At 50.6% G+C, this 26,293-nt stretch overlaps 1 long non-coding RNA gene and 1 pseudogene across 1 annotated transcript in view; one reads left to right on the top strand and one right to left on the bottom strand.

The window, feature by feature from the left end:
* Positions 1 to 26,293, bottom strand: part of LOC139263978 (uncharacterized) — a 141,307-nt gene that overhangs the window by 26,924 nt on the left and 88,090 nt on the right. The window lies entirely within an intron of this gene.
* Positions 7,370 to 7,604, top strand: LOC139264818 (U2 spliceosomal RNA; annotated as a pseudogene).

Here is a 26,293-nt window from a genome sequence, read left to right as displayed (position 1 = left end):
GTTGCAGAGGAAACCATAGGGCTCACCAGTGTTGGTTTGCTGAGTACGCATGCAAAGCCTGTAACATGAAGGGCCACCTCCAGCATATGTGTAAAAGAAATATGACTCACCATCTAGCAGAGGAGTCGGTAGACAACTTTGAATCCAGCGGGGAGTATGATGATTTGGCCAGAGAGGCAGCTCAGCCCCAAGAAAAAGTGTATGGAATGTATACCTGCACCACCGATTGTCCTCCAATAAAGATGGAAGTCGAGATAAACGGCGTTCCAGTCTTCATGGAAATGGACACGGGAGCAAGCCAATCAGGGATGAGCCAGGATGCCTTTGAGAGGCTATGGAATAAAAAATAACCTGAGCTGGTTCCAGTACAGGAAAAGTTGTGCACCTACACCAAGGAGCTGATCCCAGTCCTTGGTAGTGCGGATGTAAGTGTAATCCATAATGGCGTTGATATGTCCTTACTATACAGTACAAATGCACACGAGGCCCATTCAAGAGAGAAGTTCCTTTATTAGCCAGCACTGAAGTGATGAAGGTGGGTGGAGCTTCCCCTTTTATACCTGAAAGTCCAGGTTAGGAGTGTCTCCCACAAGTTCACCACCTAGTGGTCAGTGTTCTTACGGTGTACAACTTAGGTCAGTTTACACATGGATTACAATGACTGTTGAATACATGACATCACCTCCTCCCCGAAGTCTTATTGGGATCACAGGTTAAGTCTCTCTGGTGGTTTACGCTCCCTTGTAGAGCGCCTGAGTTGGGGCTCCGGTTGTTGGGTGCTGGCCTGAGTGTCTGCTGTTTGCGGTCCCTCAGGCCTGTCCGGACTGCCCACAGTGACTGGGCTCTCCTCCACTTGGTTCCGGTGTTCGGTCACCTGTGGTGGAGTGAACTTTACATCGTGTTCTTCCTCTGCTTCTGCTATGGAGTTGCTGAACCTCCTTTTTGTTTGATCCATGTGTTTGCGGCAGATTTGTCCATTGATAAGTTTAACTACCAGAATCCTATTCCCCTCTTTGGCAATCACGGTGCCTGTGAGCCATTTGGGCCCTGCAGCGTAGTTGAGGACAAAGACAGGATCATTGACATCAATACATCGTGCCCTCGCATTCCCGTCATGGTAGTCACATTGTGACCGCTGCCTGCTCTCAACAATTTCTTTCATGGTGGGGTGTATAAGGGATAACCTGGTTTTGAGCGTCCTTTTCATTAGCAGCTGTGTGGGTGGAACCCCTGTGCACGAATGTGGTTGGGATCTATTGGCCAACAGGAGGCGTGATAAGCGTCTTTGTAGGGAACCCCCTTGAATTCTGAGCATCCCCTGTTTGATTATCTGCACTGCTCGTTTCGCCTGGCCGTTTGAGGCTGGCTTGAATGATGCCATTCTGACATGGTTGATACCATTTTCTGCCATGAAGTCCTGGAATTCAATGCTTGTGAAGCATGGGCCATTGTCGCTGACCAAGACGTCCAGTAGACCATGGGCGGCGAACATTGCCCGTAGACTTTCTACCGTGGCAGAGGATGTGCTTGAATTGAGAATGTCACACTCGATTGTTTACATTGTACATTAATGATTTAGATGAGGGGATTAAATGTAGTATCTCCAAATTTGCAGATGACACGAAGTTGGGTGGCAGTGTGAGCTGCGAGGAGGATGCTATGAGGTTGCAGAGTGACTTGGTTAGGTTAGGTGAGTGGGCAAATACATGGCAGATGAAGTATAATGTAGATAAATGTGAGGTTATCCACTTTGGTGGTAAAAACAGAGAGACAGACTATTATCTGAATGGTGACAGATTAGGAAAAGGGGAGGTGCAACGAGACCTGGGTGCCATGGTACATCAGTCATTGAAAGTTGGCATGCAGGTACAGCAGGCAGTTAAGAAAGCAAATGGCATATTGGCCTTCATAACGAGGGGATTTGAGTACAGGGGCAGGGAGGTGTTGCTACAGTTGTACAGGGCCTTGGTGAGGCCACACCTGGAGTATTGTGTACAGTTTTGGTCTCCTAACCTGAGGAAGGACATTCTTGCTATTGAGGGAGTGCAACGAAGGTTCACCAGATTCATTCCCGGGATGGCGGGACTGATATATCAAGAAAGACTGGATCAACTGGGCTTGTATTCACTGGAGTTCAGAAGAATGAGAGGGGATCTCACAGAAACGTTTAAAATTCTGACGGGTTTAGACAAGTTAGATGCAGGAAGCATGTTCCCAATGTTGGGGAAGTCCAGAACCAGGGATCACAGTTTAAGGATAAGGGGTAAGCCAATTATGACCGAGATGAGGAGAAACTTCTTCACCCAGAGAGTGGTGAACCGGTGGAATTCTCTACCACAGAAAGTTGTTGAGGCCAATTCACTAAATATATTCAAAAAGGAGTTAGATGTCGTCCTTACGACTAGGGGAATCAAAGGGTATGGCGAGAAAGCAGGAATGAGGTACTGAAGTTGCATGTTCAGCCATGAACTCATGGAATGGCGGTGCACGCTCGTTGGGCCGAATGGCCTACTCCTGCACTTATTTTCTATGTTTCTATGATCCATTTGGAGTCGGCGTCTAATACAACCAAATTCATTTTTCCCATGAAAGGACCTGCGTAGTCCACATGGATGCGTGACCATGGCTTGGCAGGGCAGGACCAGGGGCTAAGGAGGGCTTCCCTGGGCGCATTGCCCAGCTGGGCACAAGTGTTGCACCTGCGAACACAAAGTTCCAGGTCTGCATCTATCCCTGGCCACCAAACGTGTGACCTGGCAATTGCCTTCATCATGACAATGCCGGAGTGCTCATTTTGGAGTTCTCGGATGAACGCCTCTCTGCCCATCTGGGGCATGACTACTTGGTTTCCCCATAGTAGGCAATCAGCCTGAATCGAGAGCTCATCCTTGCGCCTGCGAAATGGTTTAAATTCCTCAGGGCATTTCCCGTATGTGGCTGCCCAGTCCCCATTCAGGACACATTCTTGACTAAAGACAGTAGCGGGTCTCTATTTGTCCAGACTTTAATCTGACAGGCTGTCACAGGTGAGCCTTCGCTTTCGAAAGCTTCAACAGCCATGACCATCTCAGCAGCATGCTCGGTTGCCCCTTTGGTGGTGGCTAGTGGGAGCCTGCTTAGTGCATCGGCGCAGTTTTCAGTGCCCGGTCTGTGCCAAATTGTATAATCATAGGCGGCTAACGTGAATGTCCACCTCTGTATGCATGCTGACGCATTTGCATTTATGGCCTTGTTGTCGGCCAAAAGGGACGTTAGGGGTTTGTGATCTGTCTCCAGCTCAAATTTCCTGCCAAACAGGTACTGGTGCATTTTTTTTTACTGCATATACATATGCAAGCGCTTCCTTTTCTACCATCCCGTAGCCCCGTTCTGCAGACTTCTGGAGGCATAAGCTACCGGATGTAACTGACCTTTGGCATTAACATGCTGCAACACACACCCGATCCCATAGGACGATGTATCGCACGTTAAAACAAGTTTCTTACATGGGTCATATAGCGTTAACAGATTGTTGGAGCGTGCTCTATCAAAAGTCCTTTCCTGGCTGCCCCCCAGTCCCATTCGCGACCTTTGCGTAGGAGCACGTGTAGCGACTCTAATAGCGTGCTCAAATTGGGAAGAAAGTTACCAAAATACTTCAGGAGCCCCAGAAACGAACGCAGCTCCATCGTATTATGGGGTCTGGGTGCTCTCTGGATCACTTCTGTTTTGGACGCAGTAGGTCTGATCCCGTCTGCTGCTACCCTCATCCCCAGCAATTCTACCTCTGTAGCGAGGAAGACGTACTTCATCTTTTTCAGTCGCAGACCTACCCGGTCCAGTCTGCGTAGCACCTCCTCCAGGTTGTGGAGGTGTTCTTCAGTATCGCAACCCGTGATGAGGATGTCGTCTTGAAAAGCCACCGTCCTTGGGATCGACTTGAGGAGGCTTTCCATGTTTCGTTGAAAGATCGCGGCGGCCGAGCGAATCTCGAATAGACATCTGTTGTACTCAAACAACCCCTTGTGTGCCGTCATGGTGGTCAGCTTCTTCGACTCAACCGCTAGCTCCTGGGTCATGTAAGCGGAGGTCAGGTCCAATTTTGAAAAGTTTGCCACCGGATAGCGTCGCAAAGAGGTCCTCCGCTCTCGGTAGTGGGTACTGGTCTTGGAGTGACACCCGATTGATGGTGGCCTTGTAATCACCACATATCCTGACCAACCCATCCGCCTTGAGCACCGGCACAATCGGGCTCACCCAGACACTGAATTCCACTGGCGAGATAATGCCGTCCCTCAGAAGGCGGTCTTATTCGCCTTCTATCTTTTCCCGCATCACTTACAGCACCGCTCTGATCTTGTGGTGTACTGGCCTGGCGTCCGGGTTTATTTGAATCACTACCTTGGTCCCCATGAAAGTGCCAATGCCAGGTTGAAATAGTGAGTCAAATTTGTCCAGGACCTGTGAGTATGATATTCGCTCCACAGAAGAAATTGCATTGACATCGCCCCATTTGCAGTTCATGACAGCAAGCCAACTCCTCCCCAGCAGTGCGGGACCGTACCCTGGGACAATCCAGAGTGGCAACCTGTTCTCCGAATCTTTGTGGGTCACGACTACCGTGGCACTACCTAGCACTGGAATGATCTCTTTTGTATATGTCCGTACCTGTGCGTCAATTGGCAATAATTTTGGCCTCCTGGCCGTGGACGCCCACAACTTGTCAAACTGTTTGATATTCATCAGGGACTGGTTGGCCCCCGTGTCTAGCTCCACTGATACTGGAATGCCATTGAGGAGCACTTTCATCATTATCGGTGGCGTCCTGGTGTATGAACTGTATATGTGCTCTGCATGAACTCGCTGAACTTCAGCTTCCAGCGATTTCCCCCAGTGTCCATTTGGCCTCGTAGGGCTTTCATCAGGCCCGTCCTCCTCGTACATCAACCTGGCTGCAGGGTTCCTGCACATACGCGCCAAGTGACTGCTGACGTTGCAATTTCTGCAGGTATATTGCTGATATCAGCAAGCTCTGGCTGGGTGTTTGCCTCCACACCTCCAACATGAGCCGTTATTGGAAATAAAAGGTCCATTACCAGTCGATCGTTTCTGACTGTCTCTGTCTTTAAATGCACCATTGACAGGTGTTGATGGCCCCATTACTGGCCGCATTGTCCCTTGCGATGGCGTGAATCACCGTTCAGCTAGTCAATGTCTCTGTTAAATTCCCCTTTGGGTTCGTCTACATGTTCCGGCATGTCCGATTGCCCCTGTCTGCCTGGAGAACTGTGTGCCGCATTAACAATGTTGACTCCCTGTTCATTTGCTGCATTTAAACCAAGATTTTTGTCAAACATCATTCTGGTCTCTTCCTCCCCTGAGATGAATGTCTGTGCCATCAAAGCTGCCGTTTCCAGGGTCAAGTCTTTGGTCTCAATCAGTTTCCTGAAAACCCCAGCGTGCCCAATGCCCTCAATAAAAAAGTCTCGCAGCATCTCCGCTCTGCATGCATCTGGAAACTTACATAGGCTCGCCAGTCGGCGGAGGTCTGCCACGAAGTCTGGAACGCTTTGCCCTTCTCGCCGCCAGTGCGTATAAAACCGGTGTCTCACCATGTGCATGCTGCTCACTGGTTTAAAAAGTGTTCCCCGATCAACTTACTGAGCTCTTCAAAAATCTTGTCCGCCGGCTTCTCTGGCGCTAGAAGGTCCTTCAGCAGGGATTACGTCCTGGATCCACAAAGTGTCAGGAGATGAGCCCTGCATTTGTCGGCCGAATCCTGTCCCAGCTATTCCTGAGTGACGAAACTTTGCTGTAGTCTCTCAATAAAATCGTCCCAATCATCACCAACTCAGTACCTCTCATCTGTGCTGCTAGTGGCCATGCTCGCGTGGTTTAAATCCCAGCTTCTCGTCGCCAATGATATGTCCTTGCTATACAGTATGCACACGAGGCCCATACTAGAGAGAAGGTCACTCTGTGACCAGTCGTTTATTAGCCAGCACTGAAATTATTAGGGTGGATGGAGTTTCCCCTTTTATACCTGAAAGTCCAGGTTAGGAGTGTCTCCCACAAGTTCACCACCTAGTGGTCAGTGTTCTCACGGTGTACAACTTAGGTCAGTTTACACATGGATTACAATGACAGTTGAATACATGACACAAGTTACCTCTGTGGATTGTTGCAGGTGATGGTCCAACGCTACTCGGAAGAAGGTGGATGGGGAAGATCCAGTGGAAATAGAAGGACCTCTTCACTCCAGCAATCAATGTCCCCCATGTTCAGAGGCAGAGCAAAACCTCACCTTCACTTGGGCCAGGCACCAGAGAACAGACCAGCACAACACCTGAGGCACAGACCGTCCATCACGATGGCGTGGCAATGATCCAATTGGAACAACCTAAAAGTACCTTCCAGGCTCCAGTGGCAGGACTCCTGGGGAGGAAGATCGAATTCACGGGCACTCTTCCAGCTTTTGTGGCAGAATCACGGGAGAGAAGGATCAAGGCAGTCGACCTCGAGGACAGAGGCAAGATGGCGTCCCTGCTGCAGCGAGGTGCAGCGTGGCTGAAAAAAAAGATGGCCGCGGCCATATCACGAGGTGCAACGCTGAGGGACCAACACGTGGTGTCTAATAAAGGATTTGATTGGAGTAAAGCCAGCAGGGTTCTCTTAAAGGAGACCTGCAACCAACTGAACTTAAAGAGGCATTGCATGCATCACAATCAATGTAACGAACTGATTAAGGTTGTGAACAAAATGTTGTTGCAAGATGTCAGGAATAGAGAGTTCCCAAAAGTAGCAAGCGAATTCAGGAGGGTGAAGGCACTGATTCTGATACCCAGCTCCAGGTTTATCCCATGCTGCAGGCACCCGATGGCACTGTTCGTCACGGACATGGAAACGAAAACGGCGTCAATACGCACAGTCAGCCGCTGTTGCCCACCATCCAGATGGAGACAGCGCAGCTCCCAGACCCAGTTGCTGCCTCGGCCATGTCCGGGAGCGAAAGGTCAGAACCAACGAGTTCCCCAAATCGGACCTGGAACAGCCAGGTTCCCAACACTGTTAGAGAGAGACAGAAGATTCTGCAGCCCTCAAAGGGCTCTGTCCACCACTTGGCAAAGGCAAAGGCCCGGAGTCCTGGCTAGGTGAGCGAACCAAGCCCACTCCGCTAGCCGGGTGCGCAGCACCGCCAGCAGACGACTAGGACCCCGTCCGGTTGCTCTGGAACCTGGATCTTCGCATACCTGTACTGCTACCTCAGTACTTACCATGACTGAAACATGGATGCAATCTACCCAATCCTGGTGCAGGACCGCAAAACGTAACGAATGTAAGTCACTGAACCAAGGTGACCCGATACAAACTGTAACTTCCTTGGAGGTGGGTGGCTTCTCGGCCTTTTGGCTAAGATCAAGTGTAGTACCGTTTCTGACCAGCCACCATGACCTCCGGGTGGTTCCTCCCTGGTCAGGAAGGTATATGCTTGTATTTTTGGAAACAGGAGGTGGGTGGGGAGGGTTGACCCATCCACCTCCACAGAGGTGTGTGGGGGACCTGACCCATCCACCTCCATGGCACGAACCTGGTATTGCAGTACTTCCAGGAACGGTGCAGTGGCTCTAGGCCTTTTGGCTAAGAGCATTGGCGCAGAGTGATCCTTGGCATGTGCAAGGTGACCTCTGGCGTTTGTGATTTGACAAAGAATTGGAACGATTGGCTACGAATTTTAAAAGAAACTGTAACTTCCTTGGAGGTGGGTGGGGGGCTTGACCCATCCACCTCCATGACACGAACCTGGCATTGCAGTACTTCCAGGAACGGTGCTTGGGCTCTAGGCCTTTTGGCTAAGAGCATTGGCGCAGAGTGATCCTTGACAGGTGCAATGTGACCTCTGGCATTTGTGATCTGACAAAGAATTGGAAAGATTGGCAACGAATAAAAAAAAAACTGTAACTTCCTTTCTTTGTACTTGCACTGTGTCTGATCCTGTATGTTAATGTAACGGGCCAGCTGCATGATCTCGTTGTGTGGGGTGGGGGGGGGGAAATGGATGTATGTAGCCATGGACACACACAGGGATTACACCCAGAACCCACTGGAACCTCCACTGCATCAGTGAACCATCCAAACTGGTAACCAGTACCCAACATTGTAGCAAAGGTACTTGGGAGTTAACAGGGAGAGGGCCAAGCCAAAGCACAGCCAAGGTGCAAAGGCTATTGGCACTTAAGTCTGGAGAGAGCTAAGCCAGAGCAAATTGTGCAAAGGTAATCGGCACAAAGGACTTGGGGAGAGTGATGTTATATATGCAGACTATAGATATACTCTCTGTGTAGTCACTGTATAGTTGCATAAGATGGAGACTTGTTACCTGATGTACTATCAATAAGGTTTACACTGTGTATATACTATGTTGGCACCACGGGGCTGTCCACCAGAGGGAACTGCGGTGAGTGACCTGAGGGTCACCTGCATAAATGTGCAGGGCCCAGTATAAAAGGCTGCCCATCATGCTTGTGTCTCACTCTGGAGTTACGAATAAAGGACCAAGGTCACTACTGTTTGAGTACAAGACATTGCCTCGTGGAGTCATTCATAGGTACATTACAGACATAACACTTGGCCCAATTGACTATCCAAATTCATTATATCTTCCCTTTGGCAGTTACTCTTTTAACTCTTCTCTTACAGTGATGTCTACTTGCCTATGCAAATAAATACTTAATGAAACCCACACCCCAATTCTCACAGTTTGGACTGGGGAAAAGCAAAAAGTTCCCGTTGCAATGGGACAAATCAGGTTGGTACCATACTGATATTCTCGGTGTATGGTGGTGATACAATATTCATCTTTCCCTCTATATGCAGCATTCTGTTCCTGTAAATGACACTCGTGCCATTGGGTGCACCTGTACTAACCTTCTGACTTGGAACAGAGTCTAAGTAAGTTCATAAGTGGACATTGCCTTCAGGTTTCGATCAGTTACCCACAAAGACAGCTTTCCCTCTGCAATATGCTGCAGGTTTTTTCAGGCTTGTTCCACTAACCAAGATTCATACATTACTTCAAGCCGTTTCATTAAAGGCATTTTTGTTCCTTTCCAGAATCTGGTTTACCCCTTTTTTAGCATTAAAACCAGTTGCAACATATTAATCAGCTCTCGCCACCTTCTGTTATGATTTTCTTTAATAGATTTGGTACCATTCTTGTCAAGGTATGATTAAGCTTATTACCTTCCTTGGATTCGGTGTAGGTTGTACTGGCCCTCTGCCAAAATCCCTTGATCATTCTCCCATGTAGCCGCACTGTTTTAGGCTTGCACCACCCAGGTAGTCTCACTTTGGTCAGATTCAATGTTACAGGTACCACTTTGTGATGCACATCATGGTACAATATCATCTGAGTTGGGATTACCATTAGCCCGTTTGTTAGCCCTGGGATGTAATTATAACAAACAATCAGTTTTCCCCACAAATCTGTTTATTCACAGGAAAAGGAACCTTTGGATGAGTTTTTTTTAAAAACTCTACTGCTTGTACAACCGCGCTCCCGTCCTTGCATCCCTTAATATAATGGACAGTTACAGTGGTATGATTACCATGCCACTGGAAATGTACCCTGATCCTATACCTTCGGCCATAACTACTTCTACCATTCACAATATGTCTCTTACTACTTTGTGGGAATGGAGGGGTTTGTGAGGCATGTCTGAGGACAGGTGGTGGTTCCAGATCTGGAACCCGAGGAGATTCTTCCAACTCCAGTGTCCTGTCCACTTCCATTTGGATCATACTGTAACTGATTAGGTGGGGGTATCCCATTCAGCACCCCTTCATCCTCATCCCACTGGAGAGGACAAATCTAGCTCACCATGCTCATAACCATTTCTTCTCGTCTCGGTGACCTGCTAGTGAACTAAAACATTTAATCTGGTTAATATAAAACTATTTAATTCTCCGAAGTAACTGGACTGAGTATACCATGAGACTAGCCTTATTAACAATATTATATGGTCCCATGTACCGGGGTTCAAACACTTCCTGCTTTGCATAGTTTCATTCCATTACCTGGCACCCCCAACTCCATCTCCTGAGGTTTACTCAGGGCCAGGTGTAGTCGGATATGGTGGTGTGCCTTCCCAATATCCCTCAGGCCCAATCAACCAACCCTTCAAACAGCATCGCCTTCTTCCCAATGATCACCTACTTAAAACAAAAGAAACAGAGAATCCCTTGGGCTCTTAGGTAGAGAATCCCTTGTGACTCTACTTAAGAGCCCAAGGGGTTAATTTGTAACATGATCATAAAATTCCTTCTACCCCAGGAGCAAATATTCTCTTCAAATTAAGAAAATTTCCAATATTCAAAAGGTGCCGCCTATTGAATTAAAACAGAGTTCACCGCTGCTTGTGAAGAGTTAACTTTTTTTGTTTCAAAAGTGACAGGTACAGACACCATCAATCAATGTCAATGTCAGTCACACAACTTGCAGCCTTTCCAGTTTAAAAAAAATACTTTTGCCAAGTCTCTGTGCTTTTAAAATAAACATTCAGTAAAACAACTTCACACACAAGCATTTTATCCTTTTCTCCCCAGTCACACATCGATTTTTTTTTTAAACAATACCAATTATTAATGTGAATTGCCTCATGTCCAGAACTAAAGGTTCCTCACACAATTTACACCAACCAGAATTTTATCATGGCCATAATAAAAGTCTGCTTTTTAATAGGTTAATTAATCTCAATAACTCCAATCTTAAACTAACCAATGCCATTTGGAAAAAGTGGAGGAGCCACAGCCATACAAAGGCATAGTGCACATGCTTTCCTAAAACTATAAACATCAAAGAAAAACACTAGAACAGCAGGAAAGAAACCCTATTCCGTATGTCTTTTTACCCACCTTATATAGCTGGCTTGCTACCTTCAGTGATCCGTGGACCTGCACTCCAAGATCCCTTTGTTCCTCTACACTTTTCAGTGGCATACCATTTAATGTTTGTTTTATAACCTGCACCATAATCTATAGCCCCCTGTAGTTTTTGAGCACTTTTCTCTGCTATATGCCTACAATTCCCACTGAACATCTCCTTTAAAACTCCTTCTTCATTTTTTTAAGCATTCACCATAGCAACTAACTATGACCCTTAACTTTTCCAGCAAAAAAGGGGCCTCAGTACATTCCATCCATCACTTTTTCCTGGGTGGAGCTAAAACAAACACAACAAACGTTCTTTTAAAGACAGACTTTCAAACAAACGAAAATCCTTCCACTCCCCAAACATTTGCTTCTTTTTTTTCCCGTCTTTTAACAATGGGCGTCCCACATTTCCGGACCATAAAAAAACAGCAAACACAATTCTTTCTTGAATGACTATCTTGTATTCAAACCCTTTGGAGTTCTTTTTGGATTCCACATTGTCCTTCTGCCCATTCTGATTTACAACCTTTCTCTGCACCACTTTAATCTCCTGAATCCTCTGATCAGGATCGCTCCTTACCCTCAGCTTTGGTACTTCTTGAACCATTTCTTTTAACTAAGTCATGTTATAGGGGGCCACATAATTGCTTTGCAATGCCCCTGGCAGTCCTGTTCAGACGGCACAAAACTTTGTTCCTGCATGGGGTTCATCGGCACCGGGTGTGCAGGTGCCTCAGGTGGAGGCCTTACATTCCCGGAGTGGGGCCCCCTTTCCTCCACCTTGTGTTCCATACCGGGGTTTATTAGGCAAATTATTCCTCTTTTTATGCCCAGTTCTTTTCCTAGTTTCTGACTCTTCTGCGCACATTTTGTGTGATCACTCTCACTCTCTCTTTGGTTTTGCAGCATCTTAAAAGCTGCTAATACTTCTCTGGCTGTCTTCTCAGCCTCCTGGGCCTGCCTAAGATTTGTATTACATGCCCCCTGATATTCATTGCACCCCTTCGAGCACTCTGTAAGCAGACATTGCAAGTATTCTATTGTGTTCTCCAGCTGCAGCTTATTGGCCTCTCTGCTGTTCTACGACTCTCTCAGCTCCTGAGCAGGCAATTAACCATTGCTTCTCTATCACTAACCCCACAATGGCCTTCTCGTGCTCTCTGATTTTTAACATTATCTGACTCCCTGTGGTAAGCCCCCATCCACACTGCCTTGTGCCACAGTGATTTAGTGAGTGGATCCACGATCCACTCGTTCGCTTTCTGAACAGGGTCTTCCCCCTCCCTTATATCCTGCACCCAGGGGCCAGTTGGTCTGATTCTACTGTGAATATATTTCACTATCAACTCATCCATAGACATTATCTTTTCATCCCCCACATTCAGTGTTTGGCTGCAGATAAACTGACTATTCACTGATTGGCCAACTTGAATGTCCTTCAACATGCCTCTTCCTGTTTGATGCCTCTTCCTGGTTGAATTCAAACTGCTTGTATCTCGTCCCCTACCTCAAGGAATTTCTTCAGACAGGCTACAGATGAGTTTTCTTCTCCCACAAGCCTTCTTTAGCCTTCACAGCCATTTTGTAGACAGCAAGGTCTCACAGTAATAAGATTATATTTTTTTCAATGGTGTCGGTTGTGGGAGGAATGCTGGGCAGGAAACAGAGACAACCCCTTGCTCATGTTCAAATATAGCCACGGGGGAGGCTGAATTTGCAGCCATACGGGCGAGTACAAGGTGCGCACGTGCCTGTAGGGGTCGCGCAAGATTTAGGCATGCACTGCGCATGCGCCAAAATCCTCTTGACAGATCGTATGAATCTGCAGTAAATGGGCATTCTCTGGCGGCGAGTTGGGCTATTTGCCCAACTTCTGCCCAGCGAATGCCCGTGCAAGTCTTACACCTGATAAAAGCAGGAGTAAGGCTTGCTTTTTATCAGCGTAAAACTTTTAAAGGATAGAAAAAAAATTCAATAATTTAAACATTTAAAAACCTGAAATAAGGTAAGTTTATTTTTAGACTCTTTGAAATATGTAAATTTATTTTTCAAAAAGTTACAGTTTTGTTTTGAACAATTAATTCAATTCCATCTTGATTAATTTTAAATGTGTCATTTTTAAAATAGTTATTTTATGTGTTTGTGTATTTTTGGGGGTATTCCCATTCATACTTATGGTATTTCTGTTCAAACAGAATTCACTACAAGTATGAATAGGAATATCCCTACTTTGAATGGTTGGGCCAGCCCTTGTGATCCCAGGGACATTTGTGAAATGCCTGTGTCCCTGGAATATAGAAACATAGAAACATACAGCTCAGAAGGAGGCCATTTCGGCTCATCGTGTTTGCACCGGCTGACAAAGAGCCTGAAGGTTACTTATAAACCTATGAACAATGAACAATGGTGGAAAGGTAAAGAGCATCTGGCCAAACCAGTCCACCCTGCACAACTGCGACACTCTCTGCACTGCAACATCCTACACTCCAACCCAACTGGTTGTGATCTCCTGGGAGAGGCAAAAAACCAGATAAAAACCTAGGCCAATTGGGGGAAAAATCTGGAAAAGTCCTCTCCAACCCATTCAGCTGATCAAAACTAGTCCAGGAGATCACCCTGGCCATATTCGATTCCCTGCAATAATTACCATTGTATCTGCGCCAGCCAACAAGAGGTTATCCAGTCTAATCCCACTTATCAGCTCTAGGTCTGTTACCCTGCAGATTATGGCATTTCAAGTGCCCATCTAAGCACCTTTTAAATGTGGTGAGGGTTTCTGCCTCTACCACCTTTCCAGGCAGTGAGCTCCAGACCCCCACAACCCTCTGCGTGAAGAAGCCGCCCCTCAAATCCCCACTAAACCTTCCACCAACTACCTTAAACCTATGCCCCCTCGTAATAGACCCCTCCACCAAGGGAAATAGGCCCCCGCTATCCACTATATCCAGGCCGCTCAAAATGTTATACACCTCAATGAGGTCTCTTCTCAACCCTCTCTGTTGTGGGCCTCTACGCAGGCCTTCGCATAGAGGCTCAGGAACACAAGTTGCCAAACCTCCTGGACCAATAGGTAAGTTCATAGATATTTTTCAGGTTGGAGGCATCTGCTCACGAGAAGCCGCCGACCGCAATTTCTGCGCTAGGATCTGTAACATGAAATGACTCCCTTTCTGGTCTGTGATTCTGCCATGAGGATAAGGGAGCCAATTTTAGCAGTGTAATTGCAGGAAGCTGGGTTATAGATGTCCCTCTCCCACTAGCTGAACTGTAGACATGCTAAACATCAAAGAGCAGTTAGACACCACAGGGTGTTAATCTGGAAGGAGAAATCCTTTCTAGAACCCGCCCGATTTTCATTACACTGAGAATGAGTTCAGAAGGGCAGAGTTGGTTAAAGTAGACTGGAAACACAGACTAAACGGTGGCACAATTGAGGAACAGTGGAGGACTTTTAAGGAGCTCTTTCATAGTGCTCAACAAAAATATATTCCAGTGAAAAAGAAGGGCGGTAAGAGAAGGGATAACCAGCCGTGGATAGCCAAGGAAATAAAGGAGAGTATCAAATTAAAAATCAATGCGTATAAGGTGGCCAAGGTTAGTGGGAAACTAGAAGATTGGGCAAATTTTAAAAGACAGCAAAGAATGACTAAGAAAGCAACAAAGAAAGGAAAGATAGATTACGAAAGTAAACTTGCGCAAAACATAAAAACAGATAGTAAAAGCTTTTACCGATATATAAAACGGAAAAGAGTGACTAAAGTAAATGTTGGTCCCTTAGAAGATGAGAAGGGGGATTTAATAATGGGAAATGTGGAAATGGCTGAGACCTTAAACAATTATTTTGCTTCGGTCTTCACAGTGGAAGACACAAAAACCATGCCAAAAATTGCTGGTCACGGGAATGTGGGAAGGGAGAACCTTGAGATAATCACGATCACTAGGGAGGTAGTGCTGGACAGGCTAATGGGACTCAAGGTAGCCAAGTCCCCTGGTCCTGATGAAATGCATCCCAGGGTATTAAAAGAGATGGCGGAAGTTATAGCAGATGCATTCGTTATAATCTACCAAAATTCTCTGGACTCTGGGGAGGTACCAGCGAATTGGAAAGCAGCTAATGTAATGCCTCTGTTTAAAAAAGGGGACAGACAAAAGGCAGGTAACTATAGGCCGGTTAGTTTAACATCTGTAGTGGGGAAAATGCTTGAAGTTATCAATAAAGAAGAAATAGCGGGACATCTAGATAGGAAAAGTGCAATCAAGCAGGCGCACCATGGATTCATGAAGGGGAAATCATGTTTAACTAATTTACTGGAATTCTTTGAAGATATAATGAGCATGGTGGATAGAGGTGTACCGATGGATGTGGTGTATTTAGATTTCCAAAAGGCATTCGATAAGGTGCCACACAAAAGGTTACTGCAGAAGATAAAGGTACGCAAAGTCAGGGGAAATGTATTAGTATGGATCGAGAATTGGCTGGCTAACAGAAAGCAGAGAGTCGGGATAAATGTGTCCTTTTCGGGTTGGAAATCGGTGGTTAGTGGTGTACCACAGGGATCGGTGCTGGGACCACAACTGTTTACAATATACATAGATGACCTGGAAGAGGGGACAGAGTGCAGTGTAACAAAATTTGCAGATGACACAAAGATTAGTGGGAAAGCGGGTTGTGTAGAGGACACAGAGAGGCTGCAAAGAGATTTAGATAGGTTAAGTGAATGGGCAAAGGTTTGGCAGATGGAATACAATGCCGGAAAATGTGAGGTAATCCACCTTGGAAAAAAAAACAGTAAAAGGGAATATTATTTGAATGGGGAGAAATTACAACATGCTGCAGTGCAGAGGGACCTGGGGGTCCTTGTGCATGAAACTCTTTTAGAGTCTACCTGCAAAACATAAAACATTTATCCGTGCCACCCGACCTGGATGACACACCAGACATTTACAAGGCCCTTTTTTTTTTCCTTTTTTTGGGGTTTTGTTTGGGCACTAAAATCAAATTTTTTTCCTTTTTCCAGTGCCCCCTATAAAAGGGGAGGGGGACACTAAAAGCACCAGCAATTAAAACAAATTAAACTTTAAAACGTAAAATCAAATTAAAATTTGGTTGCCAGGCGTGATGATGCACTCCAGTCCCTCCGGTGCCCACCTCTCGCGGAAGGCCGCGAGCGTACCGGTGGACACCGCGTGCTCCATCTCCAAGGACACCCTGGACCGGATGTAAGAGCGGAAGAGAGGCAGGCAGTCAGGTTGAACGACCCCCTCGACCGCCCACTGCCTGGACCGGCTGATGGCACCCTTGGCCGTGCCCAGGAGCAGTCCTACGAGGAGGCCTTCGGACCTACCCGCTCCCCTCCGCACAGGGTGCCCAAAGATCAGGAGAGTGGGACTGAAGTGCAGCCAGAATTTCAGGAGCAGCCCCTTCAAATAATAAAACAGGGGCTGCAACCTCGTGCATTCCATAAAAACATGGAACACGGACTCTTCCAGACCGCAGAAATTGCAGGCGGCCTGGGAGTCCGTGAACCGGCTTAAAAATTTATTGCACGGCACTGCTCCGTGCACCACCCTCCAGGCCAAGTCCCCGATGAATAGTGGGAGGACCCCTGCGTAGAGTGCCCTCCATCGGGGACCCCCGCCTCCTCCGGACGGCAAGATGGTACGCCATGGCGTGTCCGGACGGCCGGCGAGGATGGCAAAGTTGAGAGTGTGCAGGAGCAGCCCGTACAGGAAACCCCTCCGCGCGGAACTGAAAGGCACGGAGGGGATTTCCCTGAGGCGGCTCAAGTTGTGAGGCGCTGGCTCCCGAGGGAGGTTCCGGGGTTTGGCGCCGATGAGGAATTCCGTCCGGACGGGGGTCAGTTCGGACGGGATCTCCCCACGTGCTTGAGCCTCCTCGATGCACCTAACGGAGTCAGGGCCCAAAGCTGTTTTTAGCGACTCAAAGGCTTCGACCGCGCGGCGGACGTCGGCTGAATTTAGGCGCCGCGCCAGCATGCCTGGCGCCATCCAGCCCGCTCCTCCGCCATCGAGCAGGTCCCTGACCCTGGTCACCTCACCAGCCACAGCCCTCTCTTCCGACCGCCACATAAAACCTCGGTCGTGGAGGTACGGATTCCCGAGCAGCGGCTCCTGCAGGACAGCCGCCACTCCAGCCGGCGGAGAGCAGCGCTTGGTGGAGACTTTGTTCCAGACCCTGATGTGGTCGCTGTAAAAGACAGGCAGCTCCCGGAGGGCGGTCCTGACACACCCCAAGTTCACAAACAGGAGCTGCGTGTCGTAGTTGAGGTCGCGCTGCTGGCGGAAGAAATACCTCGCCAGAGCGCACCACCTAGGAGGGGGCTCGACGTAAAGGTATCTCTGCAGGGTCTGAAGACGGAAAGTCGCGAGCTGGGCGCTGACGCACACCAACGACTGACCGCCCTCCTCAAGCGGGAGACTCAAGACCGCAGCAGAGACCCAGTGCTTCCTGTTGTTCCAGAAGAAGTCCACCAGCTTCTTCTGTATCTTGGCGACAAACGCAGGGGGAGGGGTCAAAGTGACCAGCCGGTACCACAACATTGCGGCCACCAGCTGGTTTATGACTAGCGCTCGACCCCTGTAGGATAGCACTCGGAGCAGTCCTGTCCAGCGCCCTAGGCGAGCGGCGACCTTGGCCTCCAGCTCCTGCCAGTTCGCCGGCCAGGCTCCCTCGTCGGGGCTAAGGTAGACTCCCAGATAGAGGAGATGGGTCGTGCTCCAGGCAAAAGGCCTGAGCTCCTCCGGCAGGGAGTCCACCCGCCACTGACCCACCAGGAGTCCGGAACATTTCTCCCAGTTGATCCTGGTGGAGGACGCGGCCGAGTAAATCTCCTGGCACTCACGCATCCTCCGCAGGTCAGCGGGATCCTCTACCGCGAGGAGCACGTCATCGGCGTAAGCCGAGAGGACGACCTCCACGCCCGGCCCTTGCAGAGCCAGTCCCGTCAACCTCGTCCGCAAGAGGCGCAGGAAAGGCTCCACGCAAACGGCGTATAACTGGCCGGACATGGGGCATCCCTGGCGCACCCCTCTCCTAAAGCGAAGGGGCGCCGTCAAGGACCCGTTAACCTTAATCAGACACTCCGCGGCGGCGTACAAAAGTCGGATCCGGGCGACGAAATGCGTCCCGAACCCGAAAGTGCGCAGAGTTCCGAGCAGATAGTCGCGATCCACCCTGTCGAACGCCTTCTCTTGGTCGAGGGATAGGAAGGCGACCGACAGACCAGCCTCTTGGGAGCAATGGATGAGATCCCGGACCAGATGGATGTTGTCGTGGATTGTCCGGCCCGGGACCGTGTAGGACTGGTCGGGGTGGATCATGTGGTCCAGCACGGCACCAAGGCGAGCAGACATCGCCCTGGCGAAGATTTTGTAGTCCGTGCTGAGGAGGGAGACCGGGCGCCAGTTCTTAAGGAGGCGGAGATCGCCCTTCTTAGGCAGCAGGACGATGACTGCCCTGCGCCAAGAGAGGGGCATCTCCCCGGTCGCCAGACTTTCCCCCAGGACCCGCGCGTAGTCGCTCCCCAGGACGTCCCAGAACGCCCTGTGGAACTCCACGGTCAGCCCGTCCAGCCCCGGGGATTTTCCCCTCGAGAGCCGGGCGAGGGCACCGGTCAGCTCCGCCAGGCTTAGCGGAGCTTCCAGATTTTCGGCGCCCTCCGGGCTGACCTTCGGCAGGTCCTCCCACAAAACTCTACGCGCTTCCTCGCTGGATGGATCCGGAGAGAACAGAGCCCCGTAATATTCACGGGCCCTGTTGTTGACGCCCTCCGGATCTGAGACGAGAGAGCCGTCGTCGGCCAGCAGCGTCAAGAGCTGCTTACGGACACTCTGCCTTTTTTCCAGCGAGTAGAAGAAAGGGGAGCCGCGGTCCAGATCCCGCAGGAACCGGATCCGCGACCTCACGAACGCGCCTCGGGACCCGACGAGCTGCAGGTCCTTCAGCGCGGCCTTCTTCGCTTCGTACACCGTCCGCAGGGCCGGGTCCTGGACGACTTGACCGAGACGGGCTTCCAGGTCGAGCACCTCTTTTTCTAGGCGCCCGACTCTGGCCGCCCGCCTCTTGGTCGACCCCCTCGCGTACTCTTGACAGAAGACGCGGACGTGAGCCTTGCCCACGTCCCACCATAGCCTCAAGGAGGGGAAGCCCCCCTGCTTCCTTCTCCAGTCGGACCAGAATCGACGGAACGAGTCCTGGAACCGCACGTCCTCCAGCAGCCGGTTGTTAAAGTGCCAGTACGCGGACCCCGTCCTCGCGCGGAGCGAAGCAAGCTCCGCCCACACCAGGTGGTGGTCCGAACACGGCACCGGCCGCATGGAGGCCGCCGGGACGCAGGAAACGTACGCCCGAGACACGTAAAGGCGGTCGACTCTAGACCATCCTACTCCAGGCCTCACCCAAGTAAAGGCGCTGGAGTCGGGGTGGAGATTACGCCAGACGTCCACCAAGTCGAAGGACCCAACCAGGTCCCTCAACTTCTCCATCGCCGTCATGCACTGCGGGGCACCGGAGCGGTCCCTCGCCTCGAGGGTGCAGTTAAAATCCCCCCCGAGGACAATGCAGTCGCCGACGTCGACGGAGCCAAGAAGAGCGGACACCTCTTCAAGGAAGCGCGTTTGCTGCGGGCCGGGCTGAGGGGCGTACACGTTCACGAGATGGAGCGGCACGTCCCCCAGGCGAACCGTTACGTGCAGCAAGCGGCCTGGCACGGGCTCCTCGACCCCCAAGATCTCCGGCTGAAAATGCGGGCCCAGCAAGATGGCCACCCCACTAGAAATGGCGGTGAGGTGACTCATGCGGACCTCTCCTTGCCATTCCAGGAGCCACGTGGCTTCGTCTCCCGGAACGGTGTGGGTTTCTTGCAGGAAGCACACCGCATATTTCCCCTCCCGCAGGAGCGAAAAATTGTCAAATCTACGGCGTGCCCCTCTGCCGCCGTTGATGTTGAGGCTGGCTATGGTTATCTTCATGGCAAAAGCATAGTGCAACCTCTACCTTAACCTATTGTGGGGGAGGGAGCGGAGTCTTTTGGTGAACTCCGCTCCCTCCGCAGCCCAGCGAGGAGTCCCTCGAGCTCGCGCAGCTCAAGGTGTTGCGCCTTTGTCAAGGGCCCGCCCGCGGCCAAGGTTTTGACGGCGGCGCGGACGGACCCCTTGATCAGCTCTGGCTCGGACCATTTTTCCAGGGCCAGTCGGGCTTGGTTGCAGCGACCCCGGCTCTGGGCCAAAAAGTCCCGGAGTTCCTTTGCAGGAATGAGGATGGTCTCGGCGGCGGCCGCGAGCAGATCCACCGCCTCGCTGGCGGTGGTCTCTAGGTCTTCACCCGCGTCCCCCACCGAGTCCCCGTCCTCCTCCGGGAGGTGGCCGCCAGCAGCCGGCCCATCGACCGCACAAGGTACGGCAAATGAACCGGCCGCTCCATCTGGCCCTGGCTCTGCCCCGATCCCACCCCCAGGATTGTCGGCAGAGGAGTCCCCAGTGGGCTCTTTTAAAAATGGTGCTGGGTCGGGAAATGACAGCGGAAGGGGTTCCCCCTCCGCCCCAGGAACCGGGGAACAAGGAGAGACCCGGCCATAGGAAATCCCCAGGCTCTCCAAGTGCTCCAGCTCCACAGCAAGAGGCGAGGGTGGGTGTTCCTCCCCCTCCCCGCTGCCACCCCCCGGCCCAGCATCTACAGTGTCATAATTAACATTTGTTTCGGTTTCTGCCGGGTCGAGCGACTCCCGGGGGAAGTTGAGTATTGGCTGGGCGGGCTCAGGTTCGGCCTTTTCGGCCCCGCCCGCCTCAGTCCCCGGGACGCCCGACCCGGCGGCAATGCATTCCTCCGCGATCCCCACGCCCCCCACGACAGGCAGATCTTCCACGCCATCCCCGGGAGGCAGAGGCTGGGCAGCCTCGACTGTCTCACCCTCCCCGGGGACAGACTCCTCTCGCCTACAGCGCAGCTTGGGGGCGCTGGTTGGGGACGCGGGACACGCGGCGGGCACCGACTCCTCCGCGGAGGGATGTTGTTCCCCCTCATCGGAGCCGTGCCTCCTTTTGTTCCTGGGGGCGCGCGGAGTCAGGGAGACCTCCATGTCTGCCGAGGCCTCCCGCTCCGCCCCCCCCTTTTCCTTTTCTTGCCCGCGCCCGGGCCACTCTGTGGTGTTGCTCAAGGGCTCGGGCACGGGCTCGGGGCACCCCGCGCTCGCCGGTGACTGGGTTGGGCTGAGCGCGGTGGTCAATCTTTCTGGCGCACTGAGGGGACCCACCTCTAGATATTTCGCCTTGTTCCGCGCCTTCTTTCCGGTCGGACGCTCTCCCTCCCCCCCTGCCGGAGGCCGTGAAAACAAAGGCCCCCGACGATGCCCGCGCACCTATGGCTCCCGGCACGTGGACGCAACTAGGGGGAGGGGTGGCGGCGGCGCCAGCCACGGCCGCCTTCAGTGGTTTGGCTGCCTTTGAGGCAGGGCAGTTCTTACGAACATGCCCCACCTCCCTACAGGCATGGCACCGCACGCCATCCGACGTCCAGAAGACGCGGTAGGCAGCCTCCTCGTGCACCACATTAAAGTGCCCTTCCGTCGTGTCCTCCCGCGCCAGCCGGACAAAGAGCTGGCAGCGGAAGGAGAACACGTGGCGCAGGCTGTTCTCCCTGTGGCCGAGCGGTATGGGGTTGATCCTCGACCTTACTTCCCCCAGTTGGTGTAGGTGAGGGAGGAGGAGCTCAGCGGGAACAAAGGGCGCGACGTTTGACACGATGACCCTCTGCGCGGTGGCCTCGAGAGGGTCCACCTTCAGGGACGTCCTGCCCACCGTGAGCCCCTTTTTGAGGGCCAGGGACACCGCCCGCTCCAACCACAGGAAGAACACGGCCTTCCCAGACATCTTGGAGGCTGCGACAATGGCCGAGGGGCCGACTACCCCAGCCATCGCCCGCACGCACTCCTCGATGCTCATAGTGGGGTGAGTGTAGCTCTTGACCCCGTGTTTCTTCGTTATTAGTTGAAAAGGTGGCAGGGCAGCGGGTGGCGCAGGAGGTGCCGTGGAAGCGGTTGCCACCTGTGCATAAGTCCTAGCTGGCCCTGCCACCGGCGTGGATGGGGTTGCCATCACGGGGTCCCTTTAAGGGCTACACTCACCCCAAAGTCACAGGCCTTAATGGTCTTAATTAGGCCTCGTTTGATAAGACTGAGCAGAGGAGCTCTTAACGAGGCACACCTCTCCCCTAGTTGGCAATTGGGGAGGGGCCTTGCTCCCTCTGCTCAGTTGTTTTTTTTTGTTTGTTTTTTTTTAAATTAGGAGGAAGTGGTCTCAGAGAGAGAGGGGAGAAACAGAGAGTAACAGAGAAAGAGAGAGGGGGGTGGGAAGGGGGGAGAACTGCGAGGGCAGGTCTCCCCTCGCAGCTGTGGGTGGGTGCAATCCCCAGATGGCAAAAACACAAAATAGTCTTTGGGGTGGTCTTCGGGTGAGGGGAGAAGATGTCTTCACCTGGGGCAGCTAGAGCCACCAGGCACACACTCCTAACGATGTTAAATAGGTGGTAAATTTTCTTGAGCCTGGTAGCTCCAGCTATCCCAGGCTAGGCAATGGGGGAGGGGTCTTCAATTGTGTGTGGGGCCTAGCTGTGGGCAAGACCCCCACACACACACACCCCCCGCGATGTTCCGGCCCTCAGTGGTCTTCTTTCCTCCCCCCACCGATATAACAAAGTCTATTGGGGACTGCACCAATACACCCACCTGTAGAAAAGTAGAGTCTCCCTCCTTCCACACTGGATGTTGTTGTTGGTCTTTCCCCCTCTCTCCAACTCTTTGCAGAAATGGTAAAAGTTAGTAAAAGTTTTCTGCCTTCCTCCTCTCCCTCTGGGTGAAAGTTGGTGGTGAAGCCCCTTCCTTCCTTCTCTTCCTGGGCTAATTCACAGGCTCAGCCAGGAGCTGCAACAATAGCTCCTCTCCTCACTGCTCACTCAGCCAACTGAGCAGGACACGCTTCCACTGCTCCACGATTGGTCCTTGTGCATGAATCCCAAAAAGTTAGTTTGCAGGTGCAGCAGGTAATCAGGAAGGCGAATGGAATGTTGGCCTTCATTGCGAGAGGGATGGAGTACAAAAGCAGGGAGGTCCTGCTGCAACTGTACAGGGTATTGATGAGGCCGCACCTGGAGTACTGTGTGCAGTTTTGGTCACCTTACTTAAGGAAAGATATACTTGCTTTGGAGGGGGTACAGAGACGATTCACTAGGCTGATTCCGGAGATTAGGGGGGTTACCTTATGATGATAGATTGAGTAGACTGGGTCTTTACTCGTTGGAGTTCAGAAGGATGAGGGGTGATCTTATAGAAACATTTAAAATAATGAAAGGGATAGACAAGATAGAGGCGGAGAGGTTGTTTCCACTGGTTGGGGAGACTAGAACTAGGGGGCACAGGCTCAAAATACGGGGAGCCAATTTAAAACCGAGTTGAGAAGGAATTTCTTCCCCCAGAGGGTTGTGAATCTGTGGAATTCTCTGCCCAAGGAAGCAGTTGAGGCTAGCTCATTGAATGAATTCAAATCACAGATAGATAGATTTTTAACCAATAAGGGAATTAAGGGTTATGGGGAGCGGGCCGTAAGTGGACCCGAGTCCACGGCCAGTTCAGGCATGATCTTGTTGAATGGTGGAGCAGGCTCGAGGGGCTAGATGGCCTATTCCTGTTCCTATTTCTTATGTTCTTATGAGAATGAGAATTTACCTGCACTTAGGAGCAGACAGCAGGAACATTGAGGTAATCAGGTGCAAATTGTAACAATATTATGAGAACAGGGTAGTAACCATCCATTCTTTTACAAGATACAATGGTAGGAGACTGACCTGGTTTTCCAATCAGTGTAACTTTAATCCTGGTATTAATCCATTAAAAAAAATGTCACATCAGCATTAATTAAGGCTGATGGGAAAATCCATGCTTTTATCTCATCAATCTGGGCGACATTCAAACACTGATCCCAGAGATAAAAAGACAAATAATGTTCAAACTCACGACACCACTCAATCCCCAAAAGATTACTTTAAAAAAAAAATCAAAATTCCAATTTTTCCAGAACTCACCTGTCATGTTTGAAATCATCATGTATCTGGAGAAATGATCATAAAAGAATGTGGAATGTGTTATATATGTAAACCTGTAAATACCTTGTGTAACCAGAAGAGGGCTCATCTCCTGGAGTCCCAAAGGATCCCACAATCCCTTGGGAGCACCTAAGAGGCCTCACAGGTTGGAGAGGCAATCTGGAGACCTGTAATAAAAGACTAAGGTCACACTTTACTTTGAGCTCACAGTATCTAGTAAGATTCTTTATTCATACATAACAACTGGCGATGAGATACAGATGACGAACCCAACAATGCAGGGAACAGTGGGCATCCTGGAGAAATTTTCAGAGGCAGATGATTAGGAAACCTTCGTGGAGCAATTCGACCAATACTTTGTGGCCAACGAGCTGGAAGGAGACGCGAATGCTGCCAAATGAAGGGTGACTCTCCTCACCGTTTGCGGGGCAATAATGTATGACCTCATGAAAAATCTGCTTGCTCCAGCGAAACCCACAGAGAAATCGTATGATGATTTGTGCACACTGGTCCGGGAGCATCTGAACCCGAAGGAAAGCGTTCTGATGGCGAGGTACTGATTCTACACGTACAAAATGTCTGAAAGCCAGGAAGTGGCGAGCTATGTCGCCGAGCTAAGACGCCTTGCAGGTATTGCGAATTTGAAGGAAATTTGGAGCACATGCTCAGGCACTTCTTTGTACTTGACATTGGCCATGAAGTGATACTTCGCAAACTTTTGATTGTAGAGATCCCAACCTTGAGTAAAGCCATAGCGATAATCCAGGCATTCATTGCCACCAGTGACAATACCAAGCAAATCTCTCAGCACACAAATGCTGCTACAAGTACTGTGAACAAAGTAATGTTGTTTTCAAATCACAACGTACAGGGCAGGACTCACATGCCTGCAGCTGCATGTCCGCAGGTGACTCAGAGTCCACCACCAAGGGTGATGAGTGCTAGGCCATTAACACCTTGTTGGCGCTGCGGGGGTGATCATCATTTCCATTCATGCCGCTTCAAAGGATATGTTTGGGACATATCCAACGTATGTGCAGGTGAGCTGCAAACCTTGCTAATCCTGCAAACCACCATGTTGCAGAGGACAGGTCAATGGCAGATCACGACGAACCAGAGTCTCAGACTGAGGAGGCAGAGGTTTATGGTGTGCACACATTTACCACAAAGTGCTCCCGATAATGCTGAAGGTTGAATTAAATGGACTCCCGGTGTCAATGGAGCTTGACACGGACGCGAGCCAGTCCATTATGAGCAAAAAGACTTTTGATAAATTGTGGTGCAGCAAGGCCTCAAGGCCAGTCTTGACTCCCATTCACATTCACATTAAATTGAGAACTTACACAAAGGAACTGATTCCCGTAATCAGCAGTGCTACTGTAAAGGTCTCCTACAATGGAGCGGTGCACAAGCTACCACTCTGGATGGTACCGGGCGATGGTCCCACGCTGCTCAGCAGGAGCTAGCTGGGAAAGATACGTTGGCACTGGGATGACGTCCAAGCGCTCTCATCCGTTGATGAAGACACTTTGTGTGCCCAGGTCTTAAACAAGTTCCCCTTGCTGTTTGAACCAGGCATCGATAAGTTCCAAGGAGCAAAAGTACAGAGCCACCTAATTCCGGGGGCGCGACCCATCCATCACAAGGCGAGAGCAGTACCATATATGATGAGCGAGAGGGTGGAGATCGAGCTGGACCGGCTGCAACGAGAGGGCATCATTTCGGCGATCGAATTCAACAAGTGGGCCAGTCCGATTGTTCCAGTCCTCAAGGGAGACGGCACCATCAGAATCCGTGATGATTACAAAGTAACTATCAATCGGTTCACCCTGCATGATCAATACCCACTACCAAAGGCAGATGACGCTGGTGGGAGGAAAGACATTCATGAAGCTGGACTTGACCTCGGCCTACATGACGCAGGAGCTGGAGGAATCATCGAAGGGCCTCACCTGCATCAACACGCACAAAGGTCTCCTCATGTACAACAGATGCCCATTTTGGATTCGATCAGCCGCGGCGATATTCCAGAGAAACATGGAAAGCTTACTGAAATCGGTCCCGCGCACTGTGGTCTTCCAGGACGACATCTTGGTTACAAGTCGGGACACCGTCGAGCATCTGCAGAATGAGAAGGAGGTTCTTCGTCGGCTGAATCACGCGGGGCTCAGGTTAAAACACTCCAAGTGCGTTTTCCTGGCACCTGAAGTGGAGTTCCTGGGGAGAAGAATTGCGGTGGACGGCATCACGCCCACCAATTCGAAGACGGAG

The sequence above is a fragment of the Pristiophorus japonicus genome, chromosome 5 (genome assembly GCF_044704955.1).
Source record: "Pristiophorus japonicus isolate sPriJap1 chromosome 5, sPriJap1.hap1, whole genome shotgun sequence".
In the NCBI taxonomy this organism is placed as follows: domain Eukaryota; kingdom Metazoa; phylum Chordata; class Chondrichthyes; family Pristiophoridae; genus Pristiophorus; species Pristiophorus japonicus.
The sequence above is the reverse complement of the archived record's forward strand: the minus strand, read 5'-3'. Positions and strand labels throughout refer to the sequence as shown.